At 36.7% G+C, this 16,418-nt stretch overlaps 1 protein-coding gene across 3 annotated transcripts in view; it reads right to left on the reverse strand.

The window, feature by feature from the left end:
- Window positions 1-16,418, reverse strand: part of TSPAN8 (tetraspanin 8) — a 291,505-nt gene that overhangs the window by 166,791 nt on the left and 108,296 nt on the right. The window lies entirely within an intron of this gene.

A 16,418-nucleotide genomic window follows, 5' to 3' on the forward strand; every position in this document is an offset into this window, starting at 1 on the left:
ATGTGCAGGCTTATTATATAGGTAAACTCATGTCACGGGGGTTTGGTGTACAGATTATTTCATCACCCAGGTACTAAGCATAGAATCCAATAGGTATTTTTTCTGATCCTCTCCTTTCTTTCACCCTCCACCCTCAAGTAGGCCCCAGTGTCTGTTGTTTCCCTCTGAAAATCACAGGATTCTAATGTTAAATAAACAGTAAGTAGACTTGCATCATTAAATCATAGAATACTACAGAATAAAAGTGAATAGAAAAGAAAGAGCTAAATGTATCAACCTTAGCAGATCCTCAAAAAAGTAAAAATGATGAGTGAAAAAAAATCAAATTGCAAAATACTACATGAAGTGTGATACCATTTATATAAAGTTTTAAGATATGCAAAATAATTCTATATCTTTTCTCAGTAGGGAAAGATATGTAGTAACATCCTAAAGACATGAATGAGAATGATAACCACCCGATTCCAAATGCTGGCTACCTCTGCACAGGAGGAAGGATATATGAATGGGGAGAATATCTAAGGGAATATGTCTGTTTTTCATATTTTATTGATTAGGTTGTGTGATAGTACATTACTGTTCTCTCTCCACAAACCTGAAAACTTCTTAAAATGAAGAAATAATTAAGTAGTTTCAGACTAGATGGTAATGCCATAGATAGATAGACAGATAGCTAGCTAGATAGATCGATAGATATAGATAGATAAATAATCACACACATATACACATTTCCATTCAGATAAATACCCTATGTCTCTCTTCTCATGTCTGTCTTTTAGGAATCCTTTTCTCCGCTAGATCAAAAGGAAATCTCTTGAAAAGAAAGTTGTAGCTGTACATAATACATATACTGGGTATCTTCCATTCTACTTGCCATACTCTGCACTCCACTCTGTGCCTTGGGAGGCTAACCTGAAACAACTGCATCAACAGGACTTTCACACCTTCTGGGCTCTGGTTGGATTCAGCCAATGGTAAGCTCCCAGGAAATCAGAGGAAAAGAAGAGAGGGAGGTTATGGTATTTATTCCCTTCTCTTCCTTCTGGTAGGCTGTCTTGACTTGGCAGACTCCTTCACCAAAAAAAATTGCTCTTCTCAAAACAATTCAACACAAATCTTTCTATATTCTGGTTTCTTCTAGTTCCAGTAACTACTCTCTGCCTCAGTTCTTTGTGCTTATGAGTGATAAACTATTGAGATGCTATTATTAGCTCCTGGTTTCTGCACTATCCCTTGCAAATAATCCATTTAAAAATAAACTCTTCTTGAGTTGCCCCTCATATGTCACTAAGTTTTATTCTCTTATCTTCAGACATTTTATGTCTTAACTAGCCTTTCATTCCCTAAAAATTGAAAATATATGCATCTTTATATATCCATTTCTGTATGTATGTACTTTTTCTTTTATAGTGTTAAAACAAACTGGGATCCAGAGACATGAAGGGCCTTGCATACAGTAGGCATTCACTAACATAAAGGCACTTCCTGATGATTGTCCAAGTCCCTGGCTAATTGTTCATGTCTGCCCTGTCAGGACTGCCTGGCACTGCCTGAACTGGTCTCCTCCTTTGACATCTGCGAGCCCCACTTGGCCCAGGTACCCTTGCCGTGGGACTGTAACCCATTCACTTATTGAATTGCCAGCATGGTACATTTCCCACCTTGGCCCTGGTGCAGGCTGGCCCGCTCCATGACCTCCACCACGTGGACAAAAACCCTCAGAAGGTGCAGGAATGTAGGGGTGGGCTTCATTAGGCCCCAGGCAGCTGTGAGGAGAGGCCACTGGCTACTGCTGGAAGGAACCTAGGGAATCATCTACAATCCAACTCATGTAAGAACATTCTACATGAGATCTACCTTCTTAAATTGTAAGTGCACACTACAGTATTGTTAACTATATGCCCAATGTTGTACTGATCTCTAGAACTTGTTCCTCTTGTATAATTGAAACAGTATACCTATTGAACAGCAACTCTCAATTTTCCCTTACCCTGATCCCTGCCAACCACCATTCAACTCTCTGTTTCTATGAGTCTGACTATTTTAGATACCTTATATAAGTAAAGTCATGCAGTATTTGTCCTTCTGTGACCAACTTATTTTACTTAGCCCAACGTCCTCCAGAGTCATCCATGTTGTTGCATATTGCAGAATTTCCTTATTTTTTAAGGCTGAATAGTATTCCATTGTATTACATGTAGTTAGCACATTTTCTTTATCCATTCATCCATCAGTAGACATTTAGGTTATTTCTGTATTGTGGCTATTGTGAATAGTCTTGCAAAGAACATGAGTATGCTATCTCTTCAAGATCCAGATTTTAATTACTTTGGACATATACCCAGAAATGAGATTTTTGGATCATATGGTGGTTCTATTTTTAATTTTTTGAAGAACATCTATACTGTTTTCCATAGCAGCTGAACCATTTTACATTCCCATCAACAGTATTCAAAGATTTCCATTTCTCCACATTCTCACCAACACTTGTTAGCTCTTTTTATATAAAACAGTCATCCTGACAGCTGTGAGATAATATCGTAGTTCTGATTTGCATTTCCATGATGATTAGTGAGGTTGGGCATCTTTTCAGATACCTATTGGCCATTTGTATGTAATCTTTGGAGAAATATGTATTTGAGTCTTTTGCTCATTTTTAATTAGGTTATTAGTTTATTTTATACTGAGTTATAAAAGTCCCTTATATATTTTGGATATTAACCCCTTTCAAGATACATGTTTTGTAAATATTTTTTCCATTCTGTAGATTGCATTTTCATTTTGTTGATTGCTTCCTTTTCCTTGTAGTTTTTAGTTTGATATAATCACACTTGCCTATTTTTGCTTTTGTTGTTTCTGATTTGGTGTTATATGCAAGAAATCATTGCTTAAACCTATGTCATGAAGCTTTTACCCTATGTCTTCTTCCAGGAGTTTTACAGTTTAAGGTCTTACACTTAAATCTTCAATGCATTTTGGGTTTACTTTTGTGTATGATGTAAGATAAGGCTAACTTCATTCTTCTGTATGTGGATATCCAGTTTTACCTGCACCATTTGTTGAAAAGACTCCTTTCTGCATTGTCTATTCTTAGCATCTTTGTTGAAAATCAACTGGCTGTTTATGAATGAGTTTATTTCTGAGCTCTATAGTATGTTCCATTGGTCTATATATTTGTTTTTATGCTAATACCATACATTTTAATTTGTATAGCTTTGTAATATTTGAAATTGGGAAGCGTGATACCTTCAGCTTTGTTCTTCTTGCTCAAGATTGCTTTGTCTATTCACGGCCTTTTGTGGTACCATCTGAATTTTAAGATTGTTTTTGCAATTCTGTAAAAAATGCCTCTGGGATTCTGATAGGAATGTTAATGAATCTATAGATTGCTTTGGGTATTAAGGACATTTTTAACAATATTAAGCCTTCCAATCCATGAACCGGAGACATTTTTTAATTTATTTGTGTCCATTTAAAATTTTTTATCAAAATTATACACTTTTCAGTGTACAAGTTTTTTACCTCCTTGGTTAAATTCATTCCTAAATATTTTATTCTTTTGGATATTTTTGTAAATGGAAATTTGTTATGCGTTCTAACAGTATTTTTTCTCAAAGTCTTGATATCTACATTTAACATCATGCCATCTGAAAACAGAGAAAACATTACTCCTTCCTTACCAAATTGGCTCTCTTTTGTTTCTTTTTCTTGCCTAATTGCTCTCTCTAGGATTTCCAATAGTATATTAAATAGAAGTGGCAAGAGTAGCCATCCTTGCCTTGTTCGTGATCTTAAAAGAAAAGCTTTTGGTTTTTCCCTTTTGAGTGTGATGTTAGTGGTGAGTTTGTCATATACAATTTTAGTTACGTTGAGATAAATTCCTTCTACACCTAGTTTGTTCAGAGTTTTTATTATGAAAGGGCATCGTTTTTTTTTTCAAACGCTTTTTCTACATCTACTGAGATTATCATGCAGTTTTCTTATCCTTCATTCTGTTGATGTGGTATGTCATATTAATTGATTAGCATACATTGAACTATCCTTACATCCCAGGGATAAATCCCACTTGGACATGGTGTATGATCCTTTTAATGTGCTGTTGAATTTGGTTTTCTTACACTTTATTGAGGATTTTTACATCTATGTCATGAGGGATCGTGACTTGTAGCTTTCTTTTCTTGTAATATCTTTGCCTGGCTTTGGTATCAAAGTAATATTGGCTTCATAAAATGAGTATGGAAGCATTTCCTTTTCTTGACTTTTTGGAAAAGTTTAAGAATTGGTGTTAATTCTTTTTTAAATGTTTGATAGAAGTCACCAGTGAATCCAACTGGTCCTGAGCTTTTCTTTGTTGAGTGTTTATTACTGATTTGGTCTCCTTATTAATTATTGGTCTATTCATAATTTACTCTTCATAATTTTTCTATTCATAATTTACTCTTGGTAGGTAGTATATTTTTTTCTATTCATAATTTACTCTTGGTAGGTAGTATATTTTTAGGAATTCTTCTGGCCATCCAATTTGTTGGTGCATAATTGTTCATAGTATTCTTTGATAATCTTTTTTATTTCTCTGGCATCAGTTGCAATATCTCCTCTCTAATTTCTGATTTTATTTATTTGAATCTTCACTATTTTTATTTCAGATAGTCTAGCTAATGGTTTTTAAATTTTGTTGATTTTTTTAAAAAACCAGCTCTTGGTTTTATTGATTTTTTCCATTGTATTTATAGTCTCAATTTCAAATTCTAATATTTATTATTTCCTCCCTTACTTTGTTCTTCTTTTTCTAGTTCATTGAGGAATAAAGCTAGATTGTTTAAGATCTTTCTTCTTTTTTAACATATGCATTTATCACTATGAATGGCTCTCTTGCTGCACTCCATAGTTTTGGTACATTGTTCAAGTCCATTGTTTCTCTACTAGGTTTCTGTTCTACTCATTATTGAAAGTGGTATATTGAAGTACTTTACTAGTATTTTAATGTGGTCTATTTCTCCCTTCAGATATGTCAGTGTTGCTTCATATATTTGGATGCTCTGATATTTGAGGTGCATATACATTTATAATTATTATATCTTTCTGGTGAATTGACCATTACTATTGTGTAATGACCTTATTTGTCTTTTGTGACAGTTTTGCCTTCAAGTCAATTTTGTCTGATATGAATCTTGCCACCTCTGCTCTCTTTTGGTCACCATTTGCATGGAATATTTAAGGACACACAGTGTGTTCTTAAATCTAAAGTGAGTCTCTTGTAGACAGCATATAGTTTGATGTTGTTTTTATTTATCCATTCAGCTACTTTATATCTTTTGAATGATGGTTTAATCCACTTACATTTAAAGTAACTTTTTTCTTTTTTTTTTTTTTTGAGACAAAGCCTCACTCTGTCACCCAGGCTGGAGTGCAGTGGCACGAACTCAGCTCACTGCAACCTCCACCTCCTAGGTTCAAGCCACTCTCCTGTGTCAGCCTCCTGAGTAGCTGGGATTACAGGCACGTGCCACCACACCTGGCTACTTTTTGTATTTTTAGTAGAGATGGAGTTTCATCATGTTGGCCAGGCTGGTCTTGAACTCCTGACCTCAAGTGATCCGCCTGCCTCGGCCTCCCAGAGTGCTGGGATTACAGGCGTGAGCCACCGCTCCTGGCCTTAAAGTAATTATTGATGGAGTTAAAGTTACTATAGCCATTTTTTTCAAATTTTTTCTGTCTTTCTTGTATTTCTTTTGTCTCTCTTTTCCTCTTTTGTTGTATATCTTTGTAATTTGTTGATCTTTTTGTAGCAATATGCTTTGATTCCTTTCTCATTTTCTTTTGTGTGTCTTCCATAGGTATTTTCTTTGTGGTTTCCATGATGCTTACATAAAACATGTTATATTAATAGTTATAACAATATATTTTAAGCTGATAACAACTTGACTTTGATCAGCTACAAAAGCTTTACAATTTTACTTCTCTCACACACACTCACTCTTATATTATTGATGTCACAATTTACACCTTTTAATATTGTATATTTATTGACAAGTTTTTGTAGTTATAGTTATTCCTAGTACTTTCATCTTTTAACTTTTAAGCTAGAATTAAAAGTGATTTACTCACCACCATTACTATATTATAGTATTCTATATTTGTCCTTTAGGCTTCCTTAATCTGAATGTCCATTTTTCTGACCAGATTTGGAAAGTTTTGGGCCATTATTTTGTTAACTTTTTTTCTGCCTTTTTTTCCTCTTTCTTTGTTTTGGGACTCCCATAACAAATGTTGGTTCACTTGATGGTGTTCCATAAATCCCATAGACTCCCTTCACTCTTTTTCATTCTTTTTTTCCTTGTGCTATTATGACTAGATACTTTAAAATGACTGGTTGTCAAGTTTATTGACTCTCTTTTGCTTGATAAAGTCTACTGTTGAAGCCCACTAGTAAATTTTTCTGTTCTGTTATCATATTCTTTAGATATAATTTGTTTTAGGTCTTTTTTATAATTTCTATTTGTTGATATTCTGATTTAGTTCATATATCACTTTTCTGAATTAACTTAGTTATCTGTCTGTGTTCTGTAACTCATTGAGCTTTCTTAAGACTATTATTTTAAATCTTTGTCAGGCAATTCAGAAATCTGCATTTCTTTGGGGCTAATTACTGGAGATTATTTTATTTCTTTGACTGTGTTCAATGTGAAAGGAAAGCATGTTTACGATATGAGAAATAATCACCTGAAGGTACGAAACTCACTAGTAATAGTAAGTATACAGAAACACACCAATTTGTTTCTGGGTTCTCTATTCTGTTCCATTGGTCCATGTGTCTGTTTTTATTCCAGTAGCAGGCTATTTTGGATACTAATACTTCTGTAGTATAATGAGAAGTCAGGTAATGTGATTCTTCCAATTTTATTCTTTTTGCTTAGGATAGCTTTGGCTATTCTGGGTCTTTTGTGGTTCCATATGGATTTTGGAATTCTTTTTGTATTTCTGTGAAAAATTGTGTTGGTATTTCGATAGGGATTGCATTGAATCTATGGATTGCTTTGGGTACTTTAAACATTTTAGCAATACTGATTCTTCCAATCCATGAACATGAAATATCTTTTCATTTTTTGGTGAAGTCTTCGATTTCTTTCATCAGTGTTTGATAGTTTTCATTAAAGAGATCTTTCACTTCTTTGGTTAAGTTAATTTCTAGGTATTTAATTTTTTGGTTGGCTATTATAAATGGGATTACTTTTTTTTTTTCCCACATTGTTCACTATTGGCATACAGAAAGAAATGCAACTGATTCTTGTACATTGATTTCGTATCCTGCAACTTTACTGAATTTATCAGTTTTAATATATTTGTTGGTGGATTCTTTAGGTTTTTCCTAATATAAGATCATATCATCTGCAGATAAGGATAATCTGACTTCTTCTTTTTCAATTTGAATGTACTTTATATCTTTCTTTTGTCTGATTGCTCTAGCTAGGACTTCCAGTACTATGCTGAATAATAGTGGTGACAGTGGGCATACCTTCAAGGAGACTTATTTACTATCATGAGAACAATATGGGAAAAACCTGCCCCCATGATTCAATTACCTCCCACTGGGTCCCTCCCACAACACGTGGGGATTCTCACAATTCAAGGTAATATTTGGGTGGGAACACAGAGCCAAATCATATCTCTCTGCCCCTGGTCCCTCCCAAATCTCATGCCCTCACATTTCAAAACCAATCATGCCTTCCCAACAGTCCCCCAAAGTGTTAACTCATTTCAGCATTAACTCAAAAGTCCACAGTCCAAAGTATCATCTGAGACAAGGCAAGTCCCTTCTACCTTTACCTACTATAAAATCAAAAGCAAGTTAGTTACTTCCAGATAAAATGGGGGTACAGGCATTGGGTAAATACACCTGTTCCAAATGAGAGAAATTAGTCAAAATGAGGGGACTACAGGCCCCATGCAAGTCTGAAATCCAGCGAGGCACCCAAATCTTAAACTCCAAAATGATCTCCTTTGACTCCGTGTCTCATATCCAGGTCACACTGATGTAAGAGTTGGGTTCCCATGGTCTTGGGTAGCTCCATTCCTGTGGCTTTTCAGTGTACAACCTCCCTCCTGGCTGCTTTCATGGGTTGGCATTGAGTATCTGTGGCTTTTCCAGGTGCATGATGCAAGCTGTTAGTGGATCTACAATTCTTAGGTCTGTACGATGGTAGTCCTCTTCTCACAGCTCCACTAGGCAGTGCTTCAGTTGGGAGTCTATTTGGGGGTTCCAACCTTACATTTCCCTTCTGCACTGCCCTAGCAGAGGTTCTCAATGAGAACCCCGCCCCTGCAGCAAACTTCTGCCTGGACATCCAGGAAATCTAGGCAGAGGTTCTCAAACCTCTATTCTTGACTTCTGTGCACCCACAGGATCAACATCATGTGGAAGCTACCAAGGCTGAGGGCTTGCACCCTCTGAAGCCACAGTCTGAGCTATACCTTGACCCCTTTTAGCCACAGTTGAAATGGGATGCAGGGAACCAAGTTCTTAGGCTGCACCAACCAGAGGGACCCCAGGCCTGGCCTGCTAAACCATTTTTTCCTCCTAGGCCTCTGGGCCTGCAATGGGAGGGGCTGCTGCAAAGATCTCTGACATGCTTTGAAGACATTTTCCTGTCTTGGAAACTAACATTTTGTTCCTCATTACTTATGCTAATTTCTGCAGCCAGCTTGATTTTTCTCTCAGAAAAATGGGTTTTTCTTTTCTATTACATCATCAGGCTGCAAATTTTCTAAACTTTTATTATTTCTTCCCTTTTAAACATAAGTTCCAATTCCAAACCATATCTTTGTGAGTACATAAAACTAAATGCTTTTAACACCACACAAGTCACCTCTTGAATGCTTTGCTGCTTAGAAATTTCTTCCACCAGATACCCTAAATCATCTCTCTCACTTTCAAAGTTCCACAGATCTCTAGGGCAGGGGCAAAATGCCACCAGTCTCTTTGCTAAAGCCATAACAAGAGTCAACTTTGCTCCAGTTCCCAACACATTCATCATCTCCATCTGAGACTGCCTCAAACTGAAGTTCATTGTCCATATCACTATCAGCGTTTTGGTCAAAAACATTCAACAAGTCTCTAGGAAGTTTCAAACTTTTTCCACATCTTTCTGTCTTCTGAGCTCTCCAAGTATCTAAGAAGTTCCAACCTTTCCCACATTTTCCTATCCTCTTCTGAGCCCTCCAAACTGTTCCAAAGCCTGCCTATTACCCAGTTCTGAAGCCAATTCCACATTTTTGGATATCTCTATAGCAGCATCCCATTCTACTGGTACCAATTTACTGTACTAGTCTATTCTTATGCTGCTAACAAAGACATACCCCAAACTTGGTAATTTATAAAGGAAAGAGGTTTAACGGACTCACTGTCATGAGAACAGCATGGGAAAAACCTGCCCCCATGATTCAATTACTGCCCACTGAGTTCCCTCCCATGACACATGGGGATCATTACAATTCAAGGTGAGATTTGAGTGGGGACACAGACCCAGATCATATCAAGCATATATCACCAAAGGATTAATATGCCATTGTATAAAAAAACTAAGAAAGCCTCAGTGTTTTCATATAGAAGATCTCCATGAACATCATATATCATGATGTGTAAAAACCAAGGGGCAGATTTTCCATTTGCTATGTAAGAAGCTGGAAGTCAGCCCTCTGTCCTAACAACTAAAAAGCTAAACAAACTAAAATATCAACAAATCTTCACAGATTCATCGGAGACGTGGGAGTCATAGGGCAAACCGCTGCCCTCAAAACTGGAGAGACTGACAGTTGAACACACAGCTGGAGGCCATTATTCTAAGTGAAGGAACTCAGGAAGGGAAAACCAAATACTGTATTTCTCACTGACAAGCGGGAACTAAGCTGTAAGTATGCAAAGGCATAGAGTGGCATAATGGACATTGGAGACTCAGAAGAGGAGAGGGTGGGAGGGGAGTGACAGAAAAACAACTACATATTGGGTAAAATGTACACTACTCAGGTGATGGGTGCAGTAAAATCTCAGACTTCATCATTACACAATGCACCCATGTAACCAGAAATCACTTGTACCCTGGAAGCTATTGAAATAAAAAATATGTATATAAAAAATTAAAGGACTGGAGTGAACTAGCTTAGGTCCTTTAGGCTCTTCCACTCTTCTGCCATTTGAGGACATAGCATTTTTCCCCCTTCTGCCCTTCCATTGCTTCTTCTATGTGAGGACAAAATGTTCCTCTCCTCCAGAGGAGCAGCAACATGGTGCCATTTGGAAGCAGAGAGAAGTCTTCACCAGACACCAATATTGTTAGCACCTTAATCTTGGACTTCCTAGCTTGCAGAACCATGAGGAATAAAATTTTATTATTTATAAATTACCCAGTGTGTGATTATTTTGTTACAGTAACACAAATGGACTAAGACATTATTCATCAATGTCCAAATACATTCTACCACAACAGTGTTTAGAGAAATTAACCTATGGCATTCATGTTTGCCTGAGACAACAGTTAGTTATTCCCACCATGAAGATGGCTTTCTTCAATTGGTCTCCTTTTATCTCATCAGTCTTACTTCCTTCCAGGCCTGCATTCCTCTCTCCATCTTCTCTTTTTCTGCTCTCTTCTCTTAACACTTTTTTCTGCTCTCTTGCTTTCTCTTTGCAACAACCTGTCCCTCATACAAGCATTACTGAGCCACACAGGCAGCATTCAAGACTAGATTTTTCATTATCTGTACCAAAGATTCTCATCATGTAAATCTCACCACTTGACTGCCCCCCAAAAAACTCTAATTTTGACTTTATTTATTACTTTCATGTCAAGTCTCTATTCAGTCATAAAACATTTTTAGCTTAAAAGCCAAAACCTGAAGAATCATTTAGCCAACAGCAACACCATCTGATTCACCATTTGAAGTTCATTAACTGTGTTATTATTCTAGCCCCATTACTTATTTATCACTTCCCATTAGCTGAAAATCCACTCTCAAAACTAAAGGCCATAAGGAAATGTATTATTTGCATGTATGCTCATCTCTGTGCCAAACAGAATTTCTATTTCCAAAAATGGTATAAAAATAGTTTGAAAGTAGAAGTTGAATGGATAAAATGGAACAAAACTTAAAAGAAAAGCCACATTGATCCATTATTGTTTACTACAAGCTGTTAGTACACCCATGGAGTAATATGAGGCATAGAAAATACCAGTACTCAACAAGATTTTTCTTAGCCAAAGTAGATAGTTACCAGAGACAATGTTTGTTTGTATCTATCTTATTTAATATAATTTTCATACTTTTTTATAGAGAATAATAAAAAGACATTCAAATTAATGGAAAGACAAAATGTGGTGGTTTATGAAATAAGCTTTGGAATCAGACTTACTATCTGTGTGATCATATGAAAACACACTTAGTTTCATCTCAAAATGGTGATGAAAATTTTCGTCTCCATAAGACTGTTGTGAAAATTATATGAAGAACATGTCAAGTATGTAGCATAGAACATGGCACATAGTAGACAGTTAAAATTAGCTATTAACATTACTATTTTTAGAGCCCAAGTTGATATATCCTTACCACGGTTGACATGCAAAATCTAAACTTCATGGTCCTCTGCAACTCATCTCTGGTAAAACTGTACGACCACTTGCAAGCACCCATTTCACTATGGCTTTCACCTTATTCTGTGTGCTCATCTGAATTACAGGCTACCACTAGAACTGTGCAGAAAATAAAGCAGCCCTCCTCTCAAAAAAAGGTCATTTTTTTAATCAAACTTGTAATACACATTCACTGAAAAAAAAAATTATCATCTCTGATGTCATTATTAAACCCTGTGTCTTCCAGCCTGGAAGATATCAGACTAGGCCTTAGGTAAATGGTTAAATGATAAAGTTGTAACAACAATAAAGTCATCATCATCATCATAAGGACAAAATAAAGAAGGAGAAAATAACCATGCCAGAAAAGAGTAAGAGCAAGAGAGTAAGAACACGAGAGTAAACCAATTTAAAATTTGAAACTGGGAAATAAAAGGAGAAGCAGCTCTGCTGAATATAATCCAGAACTGAAAGTGCATTATAGGGAAGAAGAAAAAGATAAACCCCTCAATCAAACTCAAATCACGTTCTAGCCCTGGCCGGACCCCTATAGTCGGCCGATGTGTTTGCAAGAAATGTACAAGTCTGCATTAGTTCCTAATTAGGTTAGGATGGCTGCCAAAGAAAATAGCCGTATTTTGAAATGTATGGTTATGGTTACAAATGGATATCAAAAGCCTTGACACTTAAGTGTCCATGACAATAGCCCCCAACTGAATCTCCCTAATTGGTCCCCCAAGGTTGAACCAGAAACATGTTTTATTCCCACAGAAGCCTGCCCTCAAAGAATCACAGCATCCAGAAAATGGCACAACGTCAACTCATTAAATTCAGTGACATGAATAACTTGGGTTGGTATGAAGGCAAAAAGGAATTGATTTAAAAGAAGTGTGGATTTTATTATTCTATTTACCTCTAGCACTCACCTGCTAAGAATGTCCTTTGACAGTGGTTTCTTTACAAATCTTGGATGTTTATTCAGGAAGAAAATAAAATTAACTGCCTCTGTACAAAATGTGGACCTCTTTTTGTCCCACACAAGCCATTCTGAGAAATAAAATAATTGACTAAATTATCCAAATCAGATTAAATTGTCCTTTCAGTTTAATTTATTCTTATAAAGCAGGTAAATAAATAATAAGATTAGACCATTTGGAATCATCATCAGTGGCATCACCTCCAATGAATGATGCAGATGGAATTCTTGGAGATCACAAATCTAAACCCAATGTGTCTTATAATCCAACAAAATGTCATCAAAAGGCTCAAGGAATCCCTTTTTACACTGCACTGCCAAAGAAAAAAGTGGGAAAAACTTAAGTGTCTGGAGAGCAGAGAAATCCTCTTGAACCACTCATGCCAATTAGCATATATATTTTATGTGGACGCAATTTTTCTGCCATTTATTTTCCCAAGTTAAATGTTTGTCTTTAATGAGCCTTAAGAATATTGAAAATGGCATTTATAGTTAATGAAAATTCCTTCCTTCTTCCTGCAAAATTCAGTGCTGGATCAAAAGTAGTAAGTGGAATATCATGCAAATGCAATGAACCGTTATTCCTTACTCCAGAATTATATCAGGAGACCACTGGAGTATTGCATTCATTTAAGATGGGTACATTGTCCACAATACAAAAACATTAACGTCATTTCTACTTAAATGTTATAGGGATCCAGCCCAACAAAGCCATGGGAATTCCTTTAAACTCAATTTCACAGCTCTCAAGAAAGATAAAGGAAACTACATGATCCTAGGGCTGAATAAAGTGTCTTATGTTCATTAGTTGCCTAAAATCCTGGCTCCCAATTAGGGGCCATTTGCAACCCAAGAGACATTTGGCAATTTCTGCAAATATTTTTGGTTGTCACAACTGGGAGGAGAAGAGGTGCTATTGGCATTTAGTAGGTAGAAACCAGGAACACTGTTAAACATTGTATAATACACAGCACAGCAACACCACCACCACAAAAAAAGCATAAAAATCATGTGATCCAATATGTCAATAGCTCAGAAAACAACATCTCTGAGTCATTGTAAGAAATATTCTACATATATGGGAATACAATGGTTTCATTTTTTTGGTCAGCATCATCATCCAAATCCTCAAAGCATTATCTTAATATTAACAACAAAATAGATCACGTGTATTGAGCTGTTTCTTTATATGGTCTCTGCTATCCAGAGTTTTTTTTCATGCATTGTTTAATTCCCCCAGTGGCCCACTAATAAAAAAACTGTTGATCGTCACCATTTTACAGTCCAGAAAAATGAGGCAGAGGGAATTTGTGACCCACCCAGTTCACATAACTACAAAGAAGTGGAATGCAAACCCAGGTCTATCTAACTTCAGAAACAAACCCTTAATGCACACTGGCCCCCACCCCCAAATTAGTAAAATAAATGGAAACCTGAGGAGAAAACTTAGAGGCAAAAATAGAAAGACAGGATTTTTTTTTAAATGAGCTGCTAGATGAGGTTAACTTGATGTTAACACCCCCAGTACCACTATTCAGTCTCTTTTCTTTCAATATATGGAATGACTAGAAACAGCCCAAGTTGCATATATTGAATTAACCCAATTTCCTTCTGGGTAGTTCTCCAAGCCTTATTTTATGGTTAAAAAAAAATCCATGTCTAAACTAATTCAGAACTGACTTGTGTACATAAAAATAACTAATATTTTCCATGGAATCTGGAAGCAAGATTCTGGGCCTGATTGTGTTGAGTGTGTGAGGCGCAGCAGGCTACCTAGTCTTCTAACTATTTTGTTTTGTGTGGGAGACCCGATTAGAACTATTCTATACTGGCTTTGGCATCGTAACCCAACTTAGGCTAAACAAGACAGTAGGGTGGGCCCCTGCAGGTGCTAGCATTTTAAGAACACACACACAGACACAACTGTAATTTGAAATGGAAACAGCTAATTGTTGCCATCTGTGTCTGAGTAAAGTGTCCTTCATCATCGGTATGGGGGCAGAATTGAGGGGATAAGGGAAGCATAGATAAGTTATGTAAAAGAAAAAGGGTCAAAAATATTCTTCACAGGAGGGCAATAAGTGGTTGTTTTTAACTAGCTGGTAAGAGCATCCAGGCACAATAAAAAAGCAGAGTTGACAGCAGCATACCACAGCTGGGCCTTCAAATTAATGGTTAATAAAAACACAGTAGTGGTAATTTTTTAAGTATTGTATAAGAGTGTTTTTTTTAAGAAAGGCTCAAAAGATTGGAAATAAATGAGACAAGTGTTTCTAAACTATTTAGGTCTGCTTCACTCCAAATGGATTTTCATCATTCTATGATTATTCTACTGAAGTCCTGATTTTACCATTAGCCCTTGTATATCCCTCTATTACAGCCCTCATCACACAGCATTGCATTTGTCTACTAATTTATTGTCTTCTTCATTAGGCTCTGAATCTCTTGAGAACAGGAACTAGTCCATGTTTATACTGTTATCCCCAGGACATACTATGGCATTTGGCATATAGTAGGTGCCTAAGATGATATTGACAAATACAGTAATGTCATCTTGAGGAAGATCCTAGGAATATGCAACAAGCCTATTTCTGTTAAATATTTCTTATTAGTGACTTGGATGATGATATAGAAGGGTTGGTAATATTTTTAAATGGCACAAGAATGGAAGGATTAGCTAAATATGTTAGATGACAGAAATAGAATTAAAATATATCTCTATAGGTTTGACTATTTGGCCCAAACTAATAGGATGGAATTTAGCAGAGACAAATGTAAACTCCTGTACTTAGGTTCAAACACTCAGTTGCACAAATACAAGCCAACTTTGTCTCAGTTTAGTGCTACTTTATATGACAAAGTTTCAGGGATTTTACTGACAGAAATTTTGGTACAAGCCGAGTGCACGATTGGCTGCTGGAAAAGCTAATGTGATCTTAGGCTACCTTAGCTGAAGTGTGCTATTTACAATTCGCAGCCTGCCTAATTAGAAAGTGGTTTGAAGTGGCTATTAGTTTTGGTGTAACACATAGAACAAGAAAGAGGGCCTGCTGCACTTAGCACTGTTGTGCCATATCGTGCTCTGTGATCAGCTCTAGGTACCACATTTAAGAGGGATATTGAAAAACCGCAGCATCTGATGATGACTCCTGCCAATTGGAAGAATCTCCAGAAACTAAATGCTGTGCTCCTATGCTGGACAGCTGAAAAAACTTGAAATGTTTAGGATGGAGAAGGAAAGGCTTTCCTTGAATATTTTAATAATTGAATGTAGAAAATGTGCCCCATTCCCTATCTTGCAATTTCCATGAATAGGACCATCTGATTACCATTTTTATTGTAATTAAACATCTCTAATGCACACTATCTGGAGACATGAATCCTGTTCCTACTAAAGGAAAGCCCAAATAATCCTGATTTAGTTGTGACACACTTGGATGTCACATTTAGTTGCAACAACTCAGTTGTGTCAGGGCCAAGTGAAATTGTTGGTGATCTCATATTAATTTTATGGACTCGCCCCTGTGACCAATCTCCCCATTTCCCATTTCAGCATCTGAGCTCTTGTTTGTTCTCCATGCTTTGATAATCTTCCTGACGATGTTGCCACCTGCCTGCCTCCTGCCCACCTCCTGCCCGGGATTTCTGAGTTTGATCCTTCTGAAGGCTTCCTGTCACTGTGCTGGGACAGATATCATCTCGAGGACCTCCTTCATGGGTCACTGTTGACCCTGGAGACTGTGTTCCATATGCCAGGCTCATGAACATATCTCATCTCCAGGTCCCATACACTACCACGGTGGCTTTGCCGGTGCCTT

Source organism: Pongo pygmaeus, chromosome 10 (genome assembly GCF_028885625.2).
Source record: "Pongo pygmaeus isolate AG05252 chromosome 10, NHGRI_mPonPyg2-v2.0_pri, whole genome shotgun sequence".
Classification (NCBI taxonomy): Eukaryota; Metazoa; Chordata; class Mammalia; order Primates; family Hominidae; genus Pongo; species Pongo pygmaeus.